At 40.3% G+C, this 22,238-nt stretch overlaps 1 pseudogene; it reads left to right on the top strand.

Annotated features, from left to right (window-relative positions):
* The first annotated feature begins 18,238 nt into the window (after positions 1 to 18,238).
* Positions 18,239 to 20,544, top strand: LOC130081775 (uncharacterized protein K02A2.6-like; annotated as a pseudogene).
* Positions 20,545 to 22,238: the final 1,694 nt, after the last annotated feature.

Raw genomic sequence — 22,238 nt, 5'->3', positions numbered from 1 at the left:
TGTCCGGGGAGAGGGCTGCGAGCTCGGAGTTCGGCTCGAACCCAGAGTACTCCCCCTCCGTATGTAAATGGTTAGGACTAGAAGTGTGGAAAAGGGGTGGTGAAGGGGTGCTGGCGTGCTGCTAAACTGTCAATTAATTGAGGTGAGACTGTTGAATATATATATATACCTCTTATCGTTGATTGCTGAGTGCTCGCCACTTGTGTTAATTATCTGAACGTGCTCCTCCGGAACTTTGTTGATAAAACATCATTTAAATGTATACGGTGCTCCTACTAAATGGCATATGTTTACGTTACTCAGTTTACTTTAATCTCAGCTTTTTCTACAGGTCAATCAACCTTTAAAAGAGTCTCTAACAAAATAAAAGTAGGATTTTTTTTCTTTTCTTTTTTTTACAGTGCAACAGCAATGAAAGGACAAGACCTAATATGTCCCAGTCAGGCTGAGGTGCAAATGAGGTCAGACCAATGACTGAGGGAGTGGGTGTGCTCTATATAAGCTGAGTCCCAATTCAGAGGCTGCATCCTTGAAAGGCCTTATTTGAAGGCCGATTGAGTCACCACTGCGCGACAAAGGCTGTCCCAATTCAAAGGCTCCTTCACATATGACCTCCAAATTTGTCCTTCGTTTCCTGTGAACCGATGGATCCTTCACGGGCTTGCCTACCTCAGAATTCATTGCGCGCCAGTGACGACAGGATTTTTTTTAGAGAAGTTGCCGAATTACACTTTTAAACTCAAGTATTGGGTTTCAACTTACTCAAATATCTAATGATAACATTTTAAAAACAGTTCAGTTTCAGACAGTTTAATACAACTTTCAAAAAAGTCCAGTACAAATGTTACTGTCACTTATCAATGGCAGCTGTCACAGTTGCTAGGCGACAAAAACAATCCTCCGTAGGCTAGACCATCTCATTTAACAACGCTTATTCTTCCTTGAAATTCTTTATGTATGTTTTGGAACAGAGCTAATAAGTTTGTCTGAAAACCTAACCTAAAAGCCTGTTCAAACTAACCACTCAATAATGCATTCCTCCTGCCAAAATACCCAACTAGATATCCGGTTTTTAATTACCTCACACAACAGCTCTGGTCTTTAACCTAGTGACACCTCTTTAACTTTGTTTCCGAAAGGTAATGGGCATAATTATACCTTTGTTTGTCCAAATTCTAAGGCAGCATTGCATGTGACCTTCAAAGACAATGAAATTTCATATAATTATCCAAAATGGATTAGATAGAGTCTATACAGGGGTCAAGGTTTGGCTGGTAAACATGGGCCTTCTTGCGGTGAAAGCATTTTTCTGTATTGATGCAGTCAAAAATTGTATGTTCTGAAATTTGTATTTTTTTTTTTTTTTGCCAGCAACCTATTCCTGATATTTTATCATACTACTATAGTTATTTTACAAGTGCTCAGTTTTGTTTTGGAGAGCTTTTAAAAGTGTGGGATGGACTATTTTTCCATGTGACGTCATATATTTTTTGTATTAAGTTTCTACCTATAAATATGCTCGTGTATTTCTCATTCTGAACTATAATACTTAACTCTGCATTTTATGGATGTATCTTTATGTGTTTTAATGTTTATTTATGGTGTCAATAATTAGTTGCCTTTATTGTTAGCTACATTACTCCTAAGTGTAATCCACTGAGGTGGCATTTTAAGAACATAGCTGTCCACATCAGATGGCCCCTTTGGCATGTGTATATGTGTGGTTTCTGTGGATTGAGCCTCTCAGTGGTGATTATGCAACTGTATCTGGCTTTGTGCCATACACACATACTCTTGGTGGCCTAAATCTGTTGTTTCTCCTGTGAGGCTGTAAATACAAAATACCTACTTGTCATTACGCTGACGTGACCTTCTCTTTTGGCACTCACACATATTAAATTACATAATACTGTTTCCTCCATTTTCAAACCATTCACTGTCATGCAACCAGTAGGACCCTCTGCATTGACTTTTAGTTACTGTAAACATACTATATTCTAATAAATGCATTTCTAGGACACTAATAAAATGTGGGCAATTTTGTGTCATTGAGCCTGTTAATACCTGAAAAAAAGTTATTTTTTTCAAGATGTTATTTGGTACATTCTCAAATTATGCTGAATCAGGTTATGGTCATTCAAGCTCAAGTGCTGGCATCAACATCAAGACCACACAAGGCATGAACAGAGTGCAGTAGCATAGTACAAAAAAATTAATGCATTATCTGGCAATTCTGGTGTGTAGTGTGATGTCATTACTGCTCACTAGGCAGCCATGGGGTGAATCCTGCAGTTAAACACGTGAGGAACAGACAGCCGTTCTGTCTGATCGATGGCACAAGGCAAGACAGATGAGATTGCTTTCTCAAACTATTCCTGAAGCCTCTAGAGAGAGGTTTGAAAACCCATGTCTAGAGCAATTATTTAATTGCCCGGTGGAAGGAGCTTCAAGGTTGTTTATTATGTCAATTATATATTACATTATATCATATTGCACTATTTATTGCTTAACTTGTCATATATACTGTGCAGGTTAAATCTATATTCAAATAAAGCAATGAAGAAAAACAGTTCAGTTCACTTCATTTGGAGATCAAATTACTGTTGATTTCCTGGCAGCCAGCTTCTATCAGATAAAACAATCTATCTTTCACATCAAGGGCACAACCTGCTATTGGCTTACAGCCCAGATGTTTTTTCTTAAAAAGCCATTGTATTATATTTTCTGTGTACCATGCAGTGGTGTTCAGAATTGCGGAAGCAAATTCCTCACTTTTTTCATGTAAATTCATGTTCCAGTTTCGCTTATTTCTGCATAGTTGTAGTATATAATTTTAACTATGGACATGTTACACTTATACATTTGGCAAGTGTCACAATATCTTTGTCTTTTTGAACAGTAGCAGACATTTTTGTGAAATGTTGCTTGAAAAGGGTTTGTATGAAGGTAAAATGATGCCTAAAAGAATCGCGTGCGCAGAGTAAGATTTGTGAAAGTGTACATAAGATTGCAAGCGTAAATTAAATTTGCGTGTGCAAGAGAAGATTTGTAAAGGTGTAAATCGTGTTTCAAGCGTAAGAAAAAAAAATCCGCAACATTTTGCTGGTTTTCGTAAGTGTAATACATGTATTGTGAAACTGCAGCTTCATGATAACGCAAAATAAATAGGATCTGTATTCTTCTGACTTCCATTTTTCCGCGCTTACACTTTTGGCACGGTTTTTGCGCACAAATGCGGCCAAAAGCATTGCAAGCCTGTGAACGGTGATTTGCAACCGAAAACAACAGTTTAAAGAACTGCAAACCGGATTGCAATTGTAAAACCAATCTGTATGCGTAAAAAAATAAAATGTTGCAATTGTCTAAATGACTTGTGTGCGTAGGGTAAATGCTCCCGAAATAACCTGGTTTGTACAGTTCCGATTTCTGCGCTTAGAGTTTTGGCACGATTCTCTCACTCATTGAGTTTTGCAAGCGCGAAGAGGAGGGCGGGTCCACCTTCATCATGTAGCCAATCAAATGAGCTTCTCGCTGACTCTCGATTTACTCTTATCTGATTGGTTCAACAACGCGCCAGGCACCCGAAGAGAAGACAATCCGTTTTGACATTTTGATTTGGCTCAGCATCGTCCTCGCCACCGGAATGGTACTTTTAACGCACACACACACACAAATATATAATAATACATATAATATAGACCTATATTATATTTAAATCCTTAATAAATTGTGTACCATTAAGCCGACTCCCATGTGTTCATACTGAATTCATATCACTTTCTCAAGCTCGTGTTAGGAAAAACAGATTCGAATGGTTTGGCATTTTCATTGAAATGATGCATATGTTTAGCATCAGCTCAAAGATCTAAGCATATTATGGTTTTTATCATATAATCTGCTTAGACCTTTGAGCTGATGCTAAACTATATAATTAAAACGTTTTATACCAAATCTATAGGCCTAATTAAAACCTAGTGTGTGTCCATTGCTCTTTTATTATACTATTCTGCAGCAGATTGAGCTAGTTCTCAGTATTATGCAGTGCTCATCCCAACAATCCCAAAACAATATTCCCTATCGAAATATGCATTGTTAGTTGTTCAGACGATTATGCGTGAGGTAATCAGAAGGCAGGTTGAGTACTGTAGTAGTGCAGCTACCACTCTGATTACTTTTCAGGAGCAAGATCGATTACAAAATGCCCTTAAAAATTTGTTGGACTGTGTGGAGGAAGCACGAGCACGACACAACCCCAACCCCACAACCACCCCTACCCCTACCCCTTCCCGGGCAGGATCTATTAGAAGTGGACCTCATGGTCTTACAGGGGCCACATCTGTCTCTGGAAAGCCTAGTGGATCTCCTCCAGCACCCACTGTCAACAATGAAATGCAAAGGTTAGTTATTACTTTTAAAACCATATTTTAACAGTAATGCAAATTCTGTCATTATTCACTCACTGTTATGTGGAACACAAAATAAGTTTTGTTTTAGTCATGTTGAGGAAAAATTATTTTGTCTTTCAAAATAAATCTCTAAACTCAAAAAGTTCCAGATGTCGAAGTTCAGACTTTATTGGTGCAGTCAATAAAGCCGAGATCCCAGCAGCATTTCTGAAAATTTCAGTCACAGATCTTTCTTAATACAATCTTTTGACCAATCAAATCACAGGTGTTTTCCACTTTTTCTTTTTGCCTGACCCTTAACTGTTCGGTCACAATTATTGTTCTAATTATTCTGTTTTCTCTTTAAGTGTGGCATGCCACCATTTGATCTATTTTTTAAAAAGCAGGAAAGACCAGAAAACATATTAAAAACATATTGGTCCAGTCTTTTGACCATAAAGTTGTTGAAACAAAATCAGACCCGAGGCCTGATTCCTGGATTTGTTCATACAGTACCAGGCTATTCTACAAATGCAGTTTTTATTTCTAATAAACGACTAACTTTAATACAACAAAAGCTGACAATATATTTTTGTGTTTTGCAGAATGTAGAAATATAGGGTTAGATCAATATGACAATGATAATTAAATAAAATTATGGCTGAATTATCTCTTTAAAACTAGAAACTTACATTGTTTTGACAAAGATATATTATATTGGTTTTGTGTTTGCTATACCTCAGTGTAAATTACAATTGACATTATATATGTGCTGATTTAAACCTATTTCATTTTTGACAGATCATTTCCTGGACTGTTTTTAAAAAAAAAAGGAAAACGCCGTTTTCAAGAAACCAAATCGATACGGATGTTCTCCATACAGTTCTTTCTGCTCCCAGAGCATACTGACAGAACTCCTAAGGGGGCAGAGGAGCTTAGGTTGCTTCAGGCAGGCCTTGGACGAAGGGTAGTGTCATTGCCAGAAAATGCTACTCACAAAGAGGTAGTGTGCTCACTTCAGCATATGTGCTCCGTTTTTACTTTACTGAATAAGGTGTTTCTGTGACTGTTCTTCATTCTTACTCCTGTTTCTTGATTAAGATTGTCAGTATCCTCGAAGACGAGTACCATAAAATGAAGCAACTAGCGGGCGGTTGGCTTTGCTATAAAGCTGCAGGTATGGGGATTGTTGTTTGATTCTAAAGGAATATACAGAAGCTAAGTTCCACAGCACTATCAATAGTAATTACTATAGTATGTTTATCTGTTATTCAGCAAATGTTATAATGCAGGAAGAAAGTTGTCAGCCTTTTTACAGTGTATTAATTCTATGTTAATAATGTTCCACTTCAAAATATTGCTAATCAGGTCCATGTCTTGTACTTAACAAAATTTTCTTTAAAAACAAGGTGGATGCGGACAAAGAAAACTGACTGTGGTGCCACCTGAGTCTGAAGGCTATACAACCAAATGTTTAAAAGCGGCATCTAGCAATGGAAAGATCACACTATACATTGTTCCACTGCAAGACACAATAGACAGTACACCATTATCCCCACATGCAGCAGAATTTGAGAAGATGCCCAAATCTGTTTGCAAAAAGTGTGGAGTCACCATGCCACTTCAAGTTTTGGCTCTGCACATTGACAATTGTGCACTAGACTCAGAGAATGCATCAGTAAGTTTATGTAAAGTATTGCAGATATATCATAGTTTACTTTACTACTATACTGTAGTTGTGTAATCTTTATGAACATTTTCCCAGTAAGAATTGTTTTTTTTTTCTCTAACAGGAAGAAAGTCCGGATGAGGACATAATTTATGTCAGTGAGGAAAAAAAGATCAAACCCAGCATGGTCTGTAAAAAAAAACCTTTTAAAATTATATTTATTATTGCTATTACTTTGAACACATTTGAAACACATTTGATCTATCTACATAGGAACTATGTCCAGTTTGTGGAAGTTCTTTTCCAGACGACATGATTGAATTCCACGCTAGTATCTGTGTGGAAAAGTATGTTAAAGTGCAGTTTACACATGGATGGGTTACTTTTCTTAATATTTGTATAGCATAGATTAAATGTTTGTTTGTTTTTTCCTGCAAGTTGCTCTAGAGAAATTGAGAACTTTTCAGAGTGGACCAAGGATGCTTTAGCTGGACCATCCCACAGCAGAGAAAGAGGAGAGGATGCTACATCTGAACAGCCAGAGGTAGGCAGACCATCCAACAGGAGAGTAGGTGGCGAGAATGCTGTAGCCGGACCATCCAACAGAAGGGGCGATGAGAATGCTGTAGCCGGACCATCCAACAGAAGGGGTGATGAGAATGCTGTAGCCGGACCATCCAACAGAAGGGGCGATGAGAATGCTGTAGCCGGACCATCCAACAGAAGGGGCGATGAGAATGCTGTAGCCGGACCATCCAACAGAAGGGGTGATGAGAATGCTGTAGCCGGACCATCCAACAGAAGGGGCGATGAGAATGCTGTAGCCGGACCATCCAACAGAAGGGGCGATGAGAATGCTGTAGCCGGACCATCCAACAGAAGGGGCGATGAGAATGCTGTAGCCGGACCATCCAACAGAAGGGGCGATGAGAATGCTGTAGCCGGACCATCTCTTGAAAGAGAAGGTTGAGTGGATGCAATAAGAATAATGGTAGTTTTAAATAGGTTAAAACATTTAGTCCAAAACAGTAAACAAAATGTTTTGCTTATAACTTCAGATTGGAAGAAGATTACTGAGCCAAAAATGGCTGCAGATGTGTACAGAAAACAACTACTGAGTACTGAGGAACAGGGACAACCCTTGCGTTTCATGTTGGATCTCAGGGAAGACCTAGAGGAGCAGGATAGAGAGATAATTTCTTTCTACAAGCGACCAAATGTCAACTGGGCTAGGCCATTTTCCTGTATTCTCAGAGGTAATATTTTCTCAATATCTGGATTTATTAAAGTACACTGATAATGTATTACCAAAAATAGTAAACAAATGTTTGGTATGTTCTCTGAAAATGTATTACCTTGTAAAAGGTTAGTTCACCTACACCTTGGGTGAACTAATCCGTTAATGTCATCTTTAACAGGTGATGCTGCCACTGGTGAGGGGGTGAACCGTCATATTCTTAGTACTGCAGTTTTAAAACTGACAAAGGGCTTCATGATCAATTTAGGTGAGATATGTTAACTGTTGATTCCAATGACCTTGTGTGTTAACTTGCACACAAAATTATAATAGACCAATATGAATGCTTCACTGTAGCAATTTTATATACCATAACTAAGTAAATATTTATAAAAATGAAATTTTGAACTAGTGATTTATTGGCCAAAAGTTATCTTTCACAAACCTCTTTTATAGGTAACACAGGAACAACCTTGTTATTTGAGGGTGAGCCAGATCATCTTGTGCCCTCCACATCCCAAATTCTAGTGGAGAGTGACCTTTTCCTAATGGCCGGGAGGATGGTTGGCCACTCCTTCATCCATGGTGGTCCTTGTTTGCCAGGGATCAGTCCTGCTGTGATACATGTTTTGCTAGGAAGACCAATTGAAACAGCCACTATTCAGCCACAAGACTGCCCAGACCTAGATCATCGTGAAACTATACAGTTGGTATGCAAATGTTTGGTTTTAAACCACTTATCAATCACCTGTACAATTAAAATTCTATTTGAAACTTCCCAATGAAAATGTTTTCTACAGCTTGAGGGAGATGCTGAAATTTCAGATCAAGACAAGAAAGCCATCCTAGACTTGGCTCTGTCCTGGGACCTCCCTGGTGTCACAAATGACAATAGACATTGGCTGTTCAACCGACTTCTGCATCATGCTGTAATTTTATATTTGAATCTTAACTATATCTGTATTGCTCCACAATTAATAGCAGACTAATTACAATGTAATATTTGGTCTGTATTCTGTTTTATAGGTCCTTGGAAGGACCGTTCGTCAGATCAAACAATTCAGACGTGGTTTGAAAGACACAAACGTTTGGCCACTGCTGCAAGAACGTCCAGATGCTGTCCCTTTGATGTTCCCCAGACACTCAGATGCTGCATGCTGTGCTCAGGTATTATTACATGAATTTTATGTATTATTGGACAGGATTACATTAAAATATTTTGGTTTGAATCTACAATTTGCCATTCTTCTGTTTAATCTTGATTAAATAAAGACCATCCTGGATAATATCATATGGCCTGCTGAGGAGGATGATGACGACGATGAGGATACATACTCACTTCACATTAAATGTCGTATAGCAGAGTACCTCCGTCGTTTCATTGAAAGTGGTATGATAGTTATTCTGCGTCTGAGTTGAATCAAGACTTATTTTAAAATGCAACAAATGTATTTACTAATATATATTGTTACTATTGCTTCTAAGCAAGTGCTGGTACACTTCAACAACTTGTGAAGTTCTGGGTCGGATGGGAGCTTCCCTCATGTGGCATGAAGGTTGAAGTGGTCCGTGCTAATCATCCAAGATCTTCAACATGTTTTCAAATCCTACGTTTACCTGGTCACTACAGTACATTTAATGAGTTTTCTGTGGATCTGGAGGCCTGTATTGCAACATGTGACACTGGATTTGGGTTGGTGTAAAGGTGTGGTTGAATTGGCATAAATGTGCTTCTTAGCCAAACATTCATAATGTATCAGATTGAGTTAAAATATTGTTTTACAGAGAACACATCACCACCTGATAATCGACAGTTCAGAAACAATTACAATTGTTGAATGCCATACGTTGTAAAATACATTTCCCAAATCCAGCTGCTTTCCGAGTTGAACGTTCTTGTCAGTGTTATGATGTAATTGAAGTGATTCATATCTCACGAGTTGGCATAAGTTACATCTATAATGTACCGAAATGTTATTCAAAAACAAATTGTTCTGTTCAAAGACTGATCTACAGAGAACCTCACCTGAAAATAGATAATTCCAAAAAAAATCAATAATCGTAAATGGCAACAAAAAAAATCTGTGATTCTATGTCAGTGTTATGATGAGTGTTCAATTCATTATGTAGAAAAGCTACAACTGAAAATAAAAAAATAAAAATAAACATTCAAAGACTTTTCAAAGACCAATTTGTTTTAATTAACACTGTATTCAGACATTACACAGATGTCAAATACTTACAACTTTGCTGACTACCAGAGTTTGTCTGGAACTGTAATTCTTTAAATATACACATTAAAATGTTGTTGCACATACTGTACAACTGAAATATAAAGATCACGGCCAAAACACTCTGATGGCCCCATTGGGTCCATTGCAACCCTGAGTTCCCCATATGCATCTGCAGTTAGCGGGCACTCGATTTCTGGTACCTGGATCCCAGATTCAGGCTCTTCAGGGAGGCCACTGCTTTCCCAGTCAATCAAGGGAATGTTGATGTCCTGTATGAATGAGACAGAAAAATATTTTATTTCGCCTGAACTTTCAGACCCTTAACCCTCTGGGGTCCTTCGTTTCAGAGTCACACTCAGGACCTTCGGGTCCAAATGGGCCGGAAGGGTGGGATTAATATTTATTTTTAAAAAAATCATCTTTTTTTTTTAACTTGTTTTTTATAATATTTTTTCTTTTCTTTTTTGGTGTTTAGAGATAATTTCAAAAATAAAAATTATTTATAATTAATATTAATGCAATAATTATGACCCCTTTTTTCCCCATTGAATATAATAGAATTATTTTTTATTTATCTTTTAAAGCTGTATTTCATTTTAGAGTCAAGCCTAGGCCTCATGAAAGCAATTTTTGAAATGAGATGGATGTCATCTGGTGGACAAACTGAGCATTTTAAAAATTCAAAACACATAATCTGAATTTATTAGTGTGTATGTGTATAAAAGTGTGTTTGTGTGTGTGTGTGTGTGTGTGTGTGTGGATGTGTCTGTTTTGCACTCTTGATGTTTTATAGATTCACCCCTTCACTGTTGTGTGCTTTTTTTTCTGGATCGTGGCTGATTTGTAGATTGTACGCACAAAAAAAACTCTGTATTTCACATTTTTGCCAATTTCCCATTCATTTCCTATGCGGGTCCAAATAGGTCCTGAGTGTGACTATTTTTTTACAACCACTTAGACTATTCAAATCCTGTCCCCAATTTTTTGGGGTGTTCATATACCAAGTACCAACAAAGTCACCAAATTTCGGACCATTCCGATAAAGCTATGATTTAAAAAAAAAAAAATGTTTAAATGCTTCGGGTCCATTTGGGCCTAAGGACCCCAGAGGGTTAAAGCTTACTATTACTGTGAGAATAAGAAACAATGACAAAAGCTTCCTGGATGGTCAATGACTATATCTTTTGTGATAGTTCTGCGTGAGTCCCTGCTTTGTCCTGAACTGAAACTGTTCAAGGTTTTTTTAAGAATGTCTTCACACCTCACACACTGAAAAGTCATTTATATATATATGTGTATATGAAAATGATTGGACAAGCTTCTCCAACCTTCATATATAGACATATATACATATATACATATGTTACAGACATACAATCATAAAACGTTATACGGCACCTCATCATTTTCAGGACACAAATGATGTCCTCCCATCTCCCACAACTGATTTGGAGTCAGATTTCCTTCTGTACTTAAGGGATGATTGTCCCATCCATCACGGAAAGTGTCCAGATGACTTTGAAGTCGTGGAACAAACACGTAGTGGCAACAGAAGAGATGCATACGGTTAGACATATCCAGCTGTCCTTCTTCCTCTAGTTGATGAAGCACATTGTAGTAGATGTTTGTGACTGCAACCCAGACATCTCTCCAAAGCCTCTCTATTCTGTTAATGTATTAATTCTGTGTTACAATATTGACAATTGTGTTTTGAATTAACATTTGAAAAAGGTATAACAACAGTACCACCTTTGGTTGTGGACACTCTTCCCTGCAATGAAGCTACTTCTTCCTGTACCTCGAACTGAAAACATCATACGGGCTACTTCTACATTTTCAACCCCTTGATCTCCCCTGACCCTAAAAAAAAATATTTAGATAGCACATTTTAAAAATAACTATCTCACAAAACATTTGTTTACACTAGTACAAATACAAAATTTTACTTTGAATAAAATGTTAAGTACTGTATGTATTACATTCTTTACAACCCACATTGGCATGTCACACACTGGGATGTCAAAGCCTGTTCCTGCACAACCACTGTTCTGCAAATTAGTTTAACTTCAAATTTTAACCAAACACACTTGAAACAGCAATTGCAGGATAATTGACTGGAGCAGGCTTTGATACCCCTGCTCTAGACCAAAAGCAAATTGAATCAAAGCCAACATTCACCTGAGTGGAAGACCGAATCTCTCAACTGAGCACTGGAAGAAGTAAAGTGTTGTTGAAGCCAGATTGTTGGTTGCAACACCAAGGTACATGATCTGGGTAAAAAAAAAAAAAAAGGTTTTTACAATATGCGATATAAATGTTATAGATCTCGAGCAATGATTGTAAGTTTGAAAGTAATAATTGGTTTACTTCAGTGCAGAATAGCCCTCAAATTTAAATACCTTTCTAGAGAAACCATCGATGCCCCCGAAGATCACAATGTTGTAGCTGTTTTGGAGAAAAGTCAAAAACAATGAAAAGAAAAGGCTCAGCTAATAACATTTCTTTGACTGATATAGGATGAGTAGGCTATATACATACCGAATGAGCTTATGATTAGTATCAATGTGCATCAGTGCTCTTGGGCTAGGCACAGAGTATGTTCGCCGAACTACACATCCCAACTGTGTCAGCCGGGAGATGATGCCTGCACAGTCAACTCTGTGCATGGAGGCCCGGATTCTTTCCCACTGCACTCTATGACCCTCAGCCTGCAGCAAACCCTTCACCATCCTATATCCAGCATAAGGATGTCTGGATTTTACTGCTGTGACTAATGTGTCCAGCTCCTCATCCAGAACCCTACTGTATGTGTCTTTCACTGACAATCCTATTTCTGACATTCTCCGGTGTATGGTTCTTGTGCTCACTCCCAGCAATTTTGCAACACAGGGCACTGGTAGAGACATGGCTATTAGTTCCTCAATCCGGTCCTCTGACAAAACTATTCTTGGTCGCCCAAGCTTGCCAGATTCAAAGTCTAGAATGTTGTGTGTACACACGTGCATGTTGTTGATCTCACCAATCACCTGTACAACCTCTCTAAGTCCATCCATTACAGCATGTGGAAACGAATCATCCTGGCTTGACAGTGCACTTAAAAAAACTAGCTCCTGGGAACAGGCAAACTCCAAAAAATCTAAATCAAGTGGTGGTCGATTAAGCAGATGGGACAGTCGTGCATGGAGTCTATCCAATACAGCATTCATCAAGAGTTCCTTAAGAGACAGCATTATAACAATTAGCAATATATATGCACATTACAAGTTTTAATTAGGCCTATAGATTTGGTATAAAACGTTTTAATTATATAGTTTAGCATTATAATCATATAATCTAAGCAGATTATATGATAAAAACCATAATATGCTTAGATCTTTGAGCTGATGCTAAACATATGCATCATTTCAATGAAAATGCCAAACCATTCGAATCTGTTTTTCCTAACACGAGCTTGAGAAAGTGATATGAATTCAGTATGAACACATGGGAGTCGGCTTAATGGTACACAATTTATTAAGGATTTAAATATAATATAGGTCTATATTATATGTATTATTATATATTTGTGTGTGTGTGTGCGTTAAAAGTACCATTCCGGTGGCGAGGACGATGCTGAGCCAAATCAAAATGTCAAAACGGATTGTCTTCTCTTCGGGTGCCTGGCGCGTTGTTGAACCAATCAGATAAGAGTAAATCGAGAGTCAGCGAGAAGCTCATTTGATTGGCTACATGATGAAGGTGGACCCGCCCTCCTCTTCGCGCTTGCAAAACTCAATGAGTGAGAGAATCGTGCCAAAACTCTAAGCGCAGAAATCGGAACTGTACAAACCAGGTTATTTCGGGAGCATTTACCCTACGCACACAAGTCATTTAGACAATTGCAACATTTTATTTTTTTACGCATACAGATTGGTTTTACAATTGCAATCCGGTTTGCAGTTCTTTAAACTGTTGTTTTCGGTTGCAAATCACCGTTCACAGGCTTGCAATGCTTTTGGCCGCATTTGTGCGCAAAAACCGTGCCAAAAGTGTAAGCGCGGAAAAATGGAAGTCAGAAGAATACAGATCCTATTTATTTTGCGTTATCATGAAGCTGCAGTTTCACAATACATGTATTACACTTACGAAAACCAGCAAAATGTTGCGGATTTTTTTTTCTTACGCTTGAAACACGATTTACACCTTTACAAATCTTCTCTTGCACACGCAAATTTAATTTACGCTTGCAATCTTATGGACACTTTCACAAATCTTACTCTGCGCACGCGATTCTTTTAGGCATCATTTTACCTTCATAGGTTTGTGCTTGAATTGTTATACTGCAAAGACATACATTTTACTTCTGTCTCAAGTGTTCAAGTTAAGTGTATTTTTCTGTATGTCCTTGACTTCTATTCAGTGAGAATTTGACTTTGAATAAGATCCATGATTTGGGCTGACACTGTATTACATAGACATATATAGACATACAATGTTTGAGGGAAGACAAACAGACTTGGAAATAACTTTTTCATCTGACTGTTATTTTTTATAAATTATTTTCATTTATAAACGTGGCACGTTTCTTCCCGCGCAAAGCTTCTGATCTATTAAAAACAAACTTGACGGGAGAATGTGCGCACCTGTAAATAAACTCTGAGCCACGCGCACTCACATTTGGGAGACAAAGCAGTTTGGCGACATTGATGATGAGCTGAGGAATTGACGGCAGATGAAGGAAAACTCCTAATAATAAATACAGTGCATGTTCACAATAACAGTTTAAATAAATAAAAATAATGATTTCAACTATGTTTTACATTTGATATACACATTTAGATTAAATATGCCATTCTCATTAATGGAGTTAAAGGGTTAGTTCACCCAAAAATAATTATGTCATTAATGACTCACCCTCATGTCGTTCCAAGCCCGTAAGACAGTTTAAGATATTTTAGATTTAGTCCGAGAGTTTTCTGTCCCTCCATTGAAAATGTATGTACGGTATACTGTCCTTGTCCAGAAAGGAAATAAAGACATCAAAGTAGTCCATGTGACACCAGTGGGTTAGTTAGAATTTTTTGAAGCATCGAAAATACATTTTGGTCCAAAAATAACAAAAACTACGACTTTATTCAGCATTGTATTCTCTTCCGGTTCTGTTGTCAAGCCGCGTTCACAAGTCCGTTCAACAGTGACGCTGATGGCGTAAGACGCTGCTGACGTGTTATCTGGTGTGTCCGTGTATTCGGGTTCAAATAAATATGGCTGGACAAAAAAATGCAAGTCTTCCTCTGTGTCGAAATCCTTAGACATGTTTGCGAAGATTGTTTTGTTTACAGCGTGCGTCTCCCTCAGAGACTGTAGACAAAGCTCGGGCGCACCAGATAACATGTCAGCAGCGTCTTACGTCATCAGCATCACTGAACGCGGCTTCATCTGCCGTCAGTCCCTCAGCTCACCATCGGTGTCGCCAAACTGCTTTGTCTCCAAAATGAGCGTGCGTATGGCTCAGAGTTTACTTACAGGTTCGCACATTCTCCTGTCAAGTTTGTTTTTAACAGATCACAACTTTTGCATGGGAAGTGGCGTACGCACGTTTCAACGCCACGTTTAAAAATAGGTCCTTTGGTTAAACATTTCTATTGTGATGAAAGTTACTTTGACATGCTGTAAGCCCCTCAGAGAAGGAACACTGAAGCATGACAAGGGTCACACTTACATAAGCCACTGACTCAATCCAGTCTCCTTTTTTAGCATCACTGTTTGTTTCCGGTTGGGTGACCTGGTATAAACAGATGTATTTTTGTGCTTGTTTAATGGAAATGTTGAAAGTCTTCAGTGTAATTTCTGTGCAATTTCTCTTTGTTAATCATATAGCGTCAGAACAAACAAAGCTAAAGATGAGTGAATTTCACAAACACTGCCCAAACACACATACTGTGCACATAAGTATTTACAAACAACATAATCAAGTATGAATATTCATGTTCAGTAGCTTTACATAAGTGCCAGAAATAACCTTTTTCCAGTGTGAATTATTAATATTTGGTGTTGTAAAAGAGACAAATGAATAAAATTGAGAGATTGGTATCTGGAAGTTGGTCAATATAGTGCCCCAACCATGGTAAAATAACCAATAGTGATGGTATAACTATGGGTATGTTTACACGACAATGATATGCTTAAAACTGTGAAGTTTTTCCTTTGAGTTTTCCGTGTACAGACGACACCATTGTCAAAACGTTCCCCATTCACACGAATCCGTGAAAACGAATGAAAAACCCTATATTCTGCTGCCAGGCCGTTAGATGGCGATGAAACACTATAGATGGAACACGTAATACGCATGTGCATGACGTCATCGTCTTCAGAGATTCACGTTTTTGTTATTTATGTAATGTATTGACTGACTATTGTAATAGTGAGGTTCTTTTAAGAGGCTAAAAGCCTGGGGAGGGCATTCCTGTTTTTGGGGTGAATATGTTTTTTTGCCAGAGTGTTTTCTGGGGTTGGCAGAGCTAGATGTATGTTCTATGCTGCCTTGCCCCAACGCAGCCCTCTACTGTGTCTTATGCAAACATTGTCGCTGCCTTAAAACACCAATACAGCCCAGCGCCATCAGAGATTGTTCAACGTTTTCATTTTCACAATTGTAAGCAGAAACCTAATCAACGCATTTCAAACTACATTCCTGAGCTTCGACGTTTGTCTGTGCACTGTGCTTTCGGGGTAGCCTGGATGCCAGCCCGAACCCCGCCCACAACATTTTTTGGTCGGGAAGTTCGGTCTGTACTCGATCCATTGAGGAGTAATTACCGTAAAACTTCAAATAATAGCCGAGTCCCAAATAGACGCCTGTCTCTTTTACACGCCTGGTGTGGCTGCAGGTTTGGGTAAATAAAGGCCGGTCTCAAATAGAGGCCGGGTCTGTTTTTTAGTTTCGGGTTGTATTTAATCCTCTAAAACCGCCAGATCGCCCGCTTTTTGGCGGCCGCCAAAGCACATTTTTGTCCCTCCAAAGCCTTTTTTTGATCGATGAGTGATGTAGAATACAATGACTGCAGCGCTTGACGAGCAGAGAGAGAGAGAGAGAGCGCCCTGGCCGCGCGCGCGCGCACTCTCCCGTCTTCAAACAACACGAGCACTGTCTTGCTCTCTCTCCCTCGCGCATATTAATCAAAATCAATTGACGCGATAGTAAAAGGTCGGAAGACCGCAGTTTCACGTGGAGCATTTGGAGATTTTTAGAGATTAGAGACAGGCCTATACACTCAATGAACAACATCTCAACACTAAATTATAAAGGCCTGTCTCATATAGACGCCTGTCTCAAATACAAGCCGGTGCAGTTTGACGATTAGGGTAAATAAAAGCCCGGGCTACTATTTGAAGTTTTACGGTATGATCGGTTCAGAAATCGTCGGGCCAATCAAATTGCCAGGACGGGCTTTATACGATGATGGACAGATGATCTGCAGTTACGTAATCATCACGTTATCAAAGAGTGCTTGGGTTGAACTGGTTTCCCTCAAAGTTGACTGCAGCTGGAGAATTGAGATGTATAGATTCCGCTATTCCGTCTGTTGTAAAAGAAATCGACAGTGCATTAATTTTAAAAGACGAACAGAGAACTGCAATCAAGGCTTTTGTCGATCGGAAAGATGTGTTTGCCGTCCTTCCCACGAGATTCGGCAAAAGTTTAATTTATCAGCTGGCTCCGATGATCGCTAAGAAGATGGGACGCAATGAAAGCCCTGTGGTCGTTGTGGTTTCTCCTTTGGTCGCACTCATGGAGGACCAAGTTAAAGAAGCAACACTCATTATTTTACTACTTCTTCCAGCGTGCCTACAGTTGAGTTCTGTTAACAGCTATGCGTAGCTCAACATACGTCACTTACTGCGTTGCTCTGATTGGTTGTAGACACGCCTCATAATCAAAGCCCTATGGAGCAGTATCAGACTCACATTCTGACTAGAATATGAGTATGACGAAGTCAGGCTACTTTCGGGGATCAGTTAGAAGCAATGCTGCGTGATTGAAGAATCGTGTGCAGGGTTATGGATGAAGCGCTACGGCGACCCCTGCTGGCTGAGCCTATGCTAACTTTTAAAGAGGCAGAAGAAAAGGCACTAGCTGCTGAAACAGCATTGTTAAATGCTCGCCTACTTTGTCAGCATCAAAACGAATCACGACTGGAGGACGATGTTCATTATGCAGCCCATGCGCATGCATCAGTTCATAAGACAGCAGCTTCAAATGAAAATCCTAAACGTGACAAGCCATGCCTCAGATGTGGTGGTCAGCACACCCCACAAGCCTGTAGATTTTCCACTGCTATATGCCATTACTGTAAAAAAAAAAAAAATGATGACACATTGCTTGTGTGTGTTTAACAAAGACTAAACATGGTACTGACAAAGATGCAGCCAGCACCACAGCAGAACGGTACACAAACATCATAACTCGCAAAGAACAAAATGATTATTCTGTTTACAGCACCACTAATAAATCAGAAAGAGGGGGCAGAGGCCATATCTGGCCACTGTTATACTGAACAAACAAGCACACACAATGGAAGTGGATTCAGGAGCGGCCTGTTCCTTGATTAGTGAGCATACCTATCATGCATTGTGGCCCTCCCAACCCCCTGAAATACATGCAAACAATGGAATACATAAGCAGTGGTCACAGGCAACCTTGGAAGTGAAAGGAAAAATATTTGTGGAGGTAATGTACAAAGGTACACGAAACACACTGCCCTTGTTCGTCATCCAGGGCCAGGGCACTAGTCTGTTGGGATGGGACTGGTTTGATGCCCTGGGAATATCAGTGGGAGGAGTACACAGGGTACAGCTGCATAGAAAAAATACTGACTGAATACTCAGAGGATTTTCAGGACATTGGGGTTTGCCGCCCCCACAGAACAAAACAGAACTTCAGGCATTCTTGGGGCTTCTTAACTTTTACAGCTGCTTTCTTCCCAATAAGGCCACCGTCCTGGAACCCCTGCATCGCCTTCTGGACCAGTCTGCTACTTGGCAGTGGGTCACGAAGCACAAGATGGCATATGCTCAGGCAAAGGGTTGCTGCAAACGGACGAATGATGAAAAGAACCCCCTGGCAGTGGTTTGCGACGCCTCACCCTATGGGCTTGGGGCTTTATTGTTCCACATGGAATGTGATGGCCAGGAGAGGCCCATTTGCTTTTCTTCCAGAACAATGTCCACCACTGAGCGTAATTATGCCCAAATTTATAAGGAGGCATTGGCGGTTGTTTTTGCAGTCAGAAAGTTTCACCAGTATCTCGCAGGCCGCCATGTCGTGATTTTTTACAGATCACAAACCCCTGCTGGGACTCCTGCACCATTCCAAGCCAATGCCTGCCATCCTTTAACCACGGATGCTACGTTGGAGTTTGATCATTGGAGCGTACGACTATGAGCTGTGCTACAGACCGGGCAAACAAATGGGCAATGCTGACGCCCTGAGTCGCTTACCCTTGCCGGTATCTGATGCTGTTACACCCCCACCATTGGAAGTGCTGCATGGGTGGCCGGCTGATGTAATGGATAGCCGGTTCAAACCATTCCTTATGCGCCACCATGAACTCTCTGCACACAAGAACTGTTTGCTATGGGGAAGCCGTGTGGTTGTTCCTTGCTTGGCGAGGAGAGAAATACTGGCTATGTTGCATGACGCACACCCGGGCATTGTACGCATGAAGGGACTCGCAAGGAGTTATGTGTGGTGGCCGGGCATGGACCGAAACATTGAGGAGACTGTCAAGGCATGTGAAACCTGTCAGATTTCACGTCATGCACCTCCTAAGGTGAAAGTGCACCCATATTGACTTTGCAGGCCCTTTTCAGGGCAAAATATTTCTCATAGTGGTTGATGCACATAGCAAGTGGCTGGAGGTGTCTCTGATGAGTTCCATGTCATCATCAGCCGTCATCAACACACTGAGACTACTTTTTGCAACACATGGTTTGCCTGACGTCATAGTCTCAGACAATGGTGCTTCGTTCACTTCTGCGGAATTCCAAGAGTTTGCCGAGCGCAACGGCATTCGACATGTCACTACAGCACCTTATCACCCAAGCTCAAATGGTCAAGCTGAACGCATGGTGCAGACAACCAAGGAGGCCCTGTCTCGCATCACCAAGGGCGAGTGGCAGACCAGGCTCAATCGCTTCTTGTTGTCACAGCACGTCACACCCAATTCATCAACTGGAAAATAGTCCTGCTGAGTTGCTCATGAATCAGCGACTCACCACTGCCCTGGATCATCTGCATCCTGACCATGATGGTGATATGCTTCGCAGACAGGAGCTGAATACTGAAAAATGCCCTGACACAGTCAGAGAGTTTAGACCTAAGGACTTGAGAAGCTACACCAGAGATTGCAACCAAGGAGGCCCTGTCTCGCATCACCAAGGGCGAGTGGCAGACCAGGCTCAATCGCTTCTTGTTGTCACAGCACGTCACACCCAATTCATCAACTGGAAAATAGTCCTGCTGAGTTGCTCATGAATCAGCGACTCACCACTGCCCTGGATCATCTGCATCCTGACCATGATGGTGATATGCTTCGCAGACAGGAGCTGAATACTGAAAAATGCCCTGACACAGTCAGAGAGTTTAGACCTAAGGACTTGAGAAGCTACACCAGAGATTCTAAGTGGATGCCTGGAATCATTGTAGACGTCACAGGTCCACTGTCATACAAGGTCAGAGCTAGTGATTGGCAAATGCACAGACGACATGTTGACCAGCTGCTGGACAGGACGGCACCCTTGTCTGACCAATCAAGGCCTGAGCCAGATGGCTACACTGTCCATCCGCCTGAGTCCCCAGGGGCTGAGATGCTTGAGTTACAGCCGCCTGCATTAGATGTGGGAAACCCTGATGTTGACCTTACTGGAGTTGGAGCTGAGGACATGTCTGAGTCCCCTCATTCTCGGAGGTACCCTGTAAGAGAACATCGCCCTCCAAGAAGATTTTCAGACTTTGTGGACTGGGGAAAAGGGGTGTAATGTATTGACTGACTATTGTAATAGTGAGGTTCCTTTAAGAGGCTAAAAGCCTGGGGAGGGCGTTCCTGTTTTTGGGGTGAATATGTGTTTTTTGCCAGAGTGTTTTCTGGGGTTGGCCGAGTCAAGATGTATGTTCTATGCTGCCATGAGTTCAGTAAAGATTCACAAAGTTACAAACGTCTCCTCATGTTATTCAAGTATATTACAGTTTACATGGAGACCGTTTTCAAAAACGTGCATTTTTTCAGACACCCAAAACGCCGTTATCGTGTAAACGAAGGGCCAAAACACATAAAGTTTTTAGTTGTGTCATGGATCAACTAGGGATACCGTCTAGAGCTCTTCAAACAACACATGGAGGACGTTAAATGCCAGTTTTCTGTTTATTTTAGTTTCTCCCAAGCCAGTAAAGTGCAAGGTGCTAACAAGTGCAAAAACATGAAAAAAATCAAAAAGGGAAAAAAACTTCCAAAAAAAAAAAAAAAAAATCCAACTTCAATATACAAAAAAAAAAACAATAACCTTGGATCAGGTATAATAATTCAATCAGAGTACTCAGCAGATACTGCACTCACTGACACCAGTCATAGACTAACAGACCACTTCCTTGTGTGAGAATTTATACACATGGGCATTTCTCAGCAATAATAGCATGAAAAAGTATTAAAGATCAAGTAAAAGTATTAAAGATCAAGTAACCCCATTTCCTTCAACACACAAATTTAAATAGCACAGCACAAACTTAATTTCAACAATAATTATAGAAAGTAAAGAGCAATAACCTCATCAAAAACAGTTCCACCCCTTACCCACCATACTTGGTATCTCCAACCCCCATGATGCAACACAGCACAGGTATAAAAAGCAAGATAAAAGTCCATTCTGGTCTTTCACTCAAATCAAGATGGCCACCACCATGTATGCTGATCCAGGTAATGGTCAACAGTTTGAGAAAACCTTATATGTCCACTGGTTTAGTGCTCAGGTGGCCAGTCTGAGACACAACAGTCTAGTTGTTGGTGTGTGTGTGTGTGTGTGTAATCCATCTCTCCCTTCACTGGTACATCAAGGTAAATAAAGAGTCTTTTAAAAACCCAAGTAGGTGTTCATGTGTTTCTAGAAAGGGCTAAGAAGGGGAACACAGGGAACAGAGGGCAGCTCTGTGACACTTCTCCCCCATTCTGCAGACGACCACTGTCGTCCCAAGTGTCAGATCTCCACCCCTCCAAGAACCGGGGTCAAAAAGCCCATTTTAGTATTTACCTCCTCTGGGATACGGGACAAAAAGTCAGCCACTTTGTTCCTGGTTCCCGGGCAGTATTTTTACAGTGAACTGGTAGGGCTGGAGAGAAAGAGACCATCTCGTTATCCAGGCATTGGAGTCTTTCATGCGTTCCAACCATTGCAGAGTTGGTCAGTTTCTAACACAAAGGGTCTCCCCAGAAGGTAGTACCGAAGTGAATCCGTGGCCCATTTAATGGCCAAGCACTCCTTCTCCACTGTCGAATAACGTGTTTCTCGAGGGAACAAGAATGCCACTGGCCACTTTTTAAAAGCTGTCAGTTCTTTGGTTCTGGCAGTTAAAGGAACCTGCCAGTACCCCTTGCATAAGTCCACAGTGGATAGGTATTTGGCTCTGCCCAGTCTTTCCACCAACTCATCAATTCTTAACATCGGATAAGGGTCAACCTTAG

The sequence above is a fragment of the Rhinichthys klamathensis genome, unplaced genomic scaffold (assembly GCF_029890125.1).
Source record: "Rhinichthys klamathensis goyatoka isolate OS25496 unplaced genomic scaffold, OSU_Roscu_1.1 h1tg000040l_1, whole genome shotgun sequence".
In the NCBI taxonomy this organism is placed as follows: Eukaryota; Metazoa; Chordata; class Actinopteri; order Cypriniformes; family Leuciscidae; genus Rhinichthys; species Rhinichthys klamathensis.
This window is presented reverse-complemented; position numbering and strand designations above follow the sequence as displayed.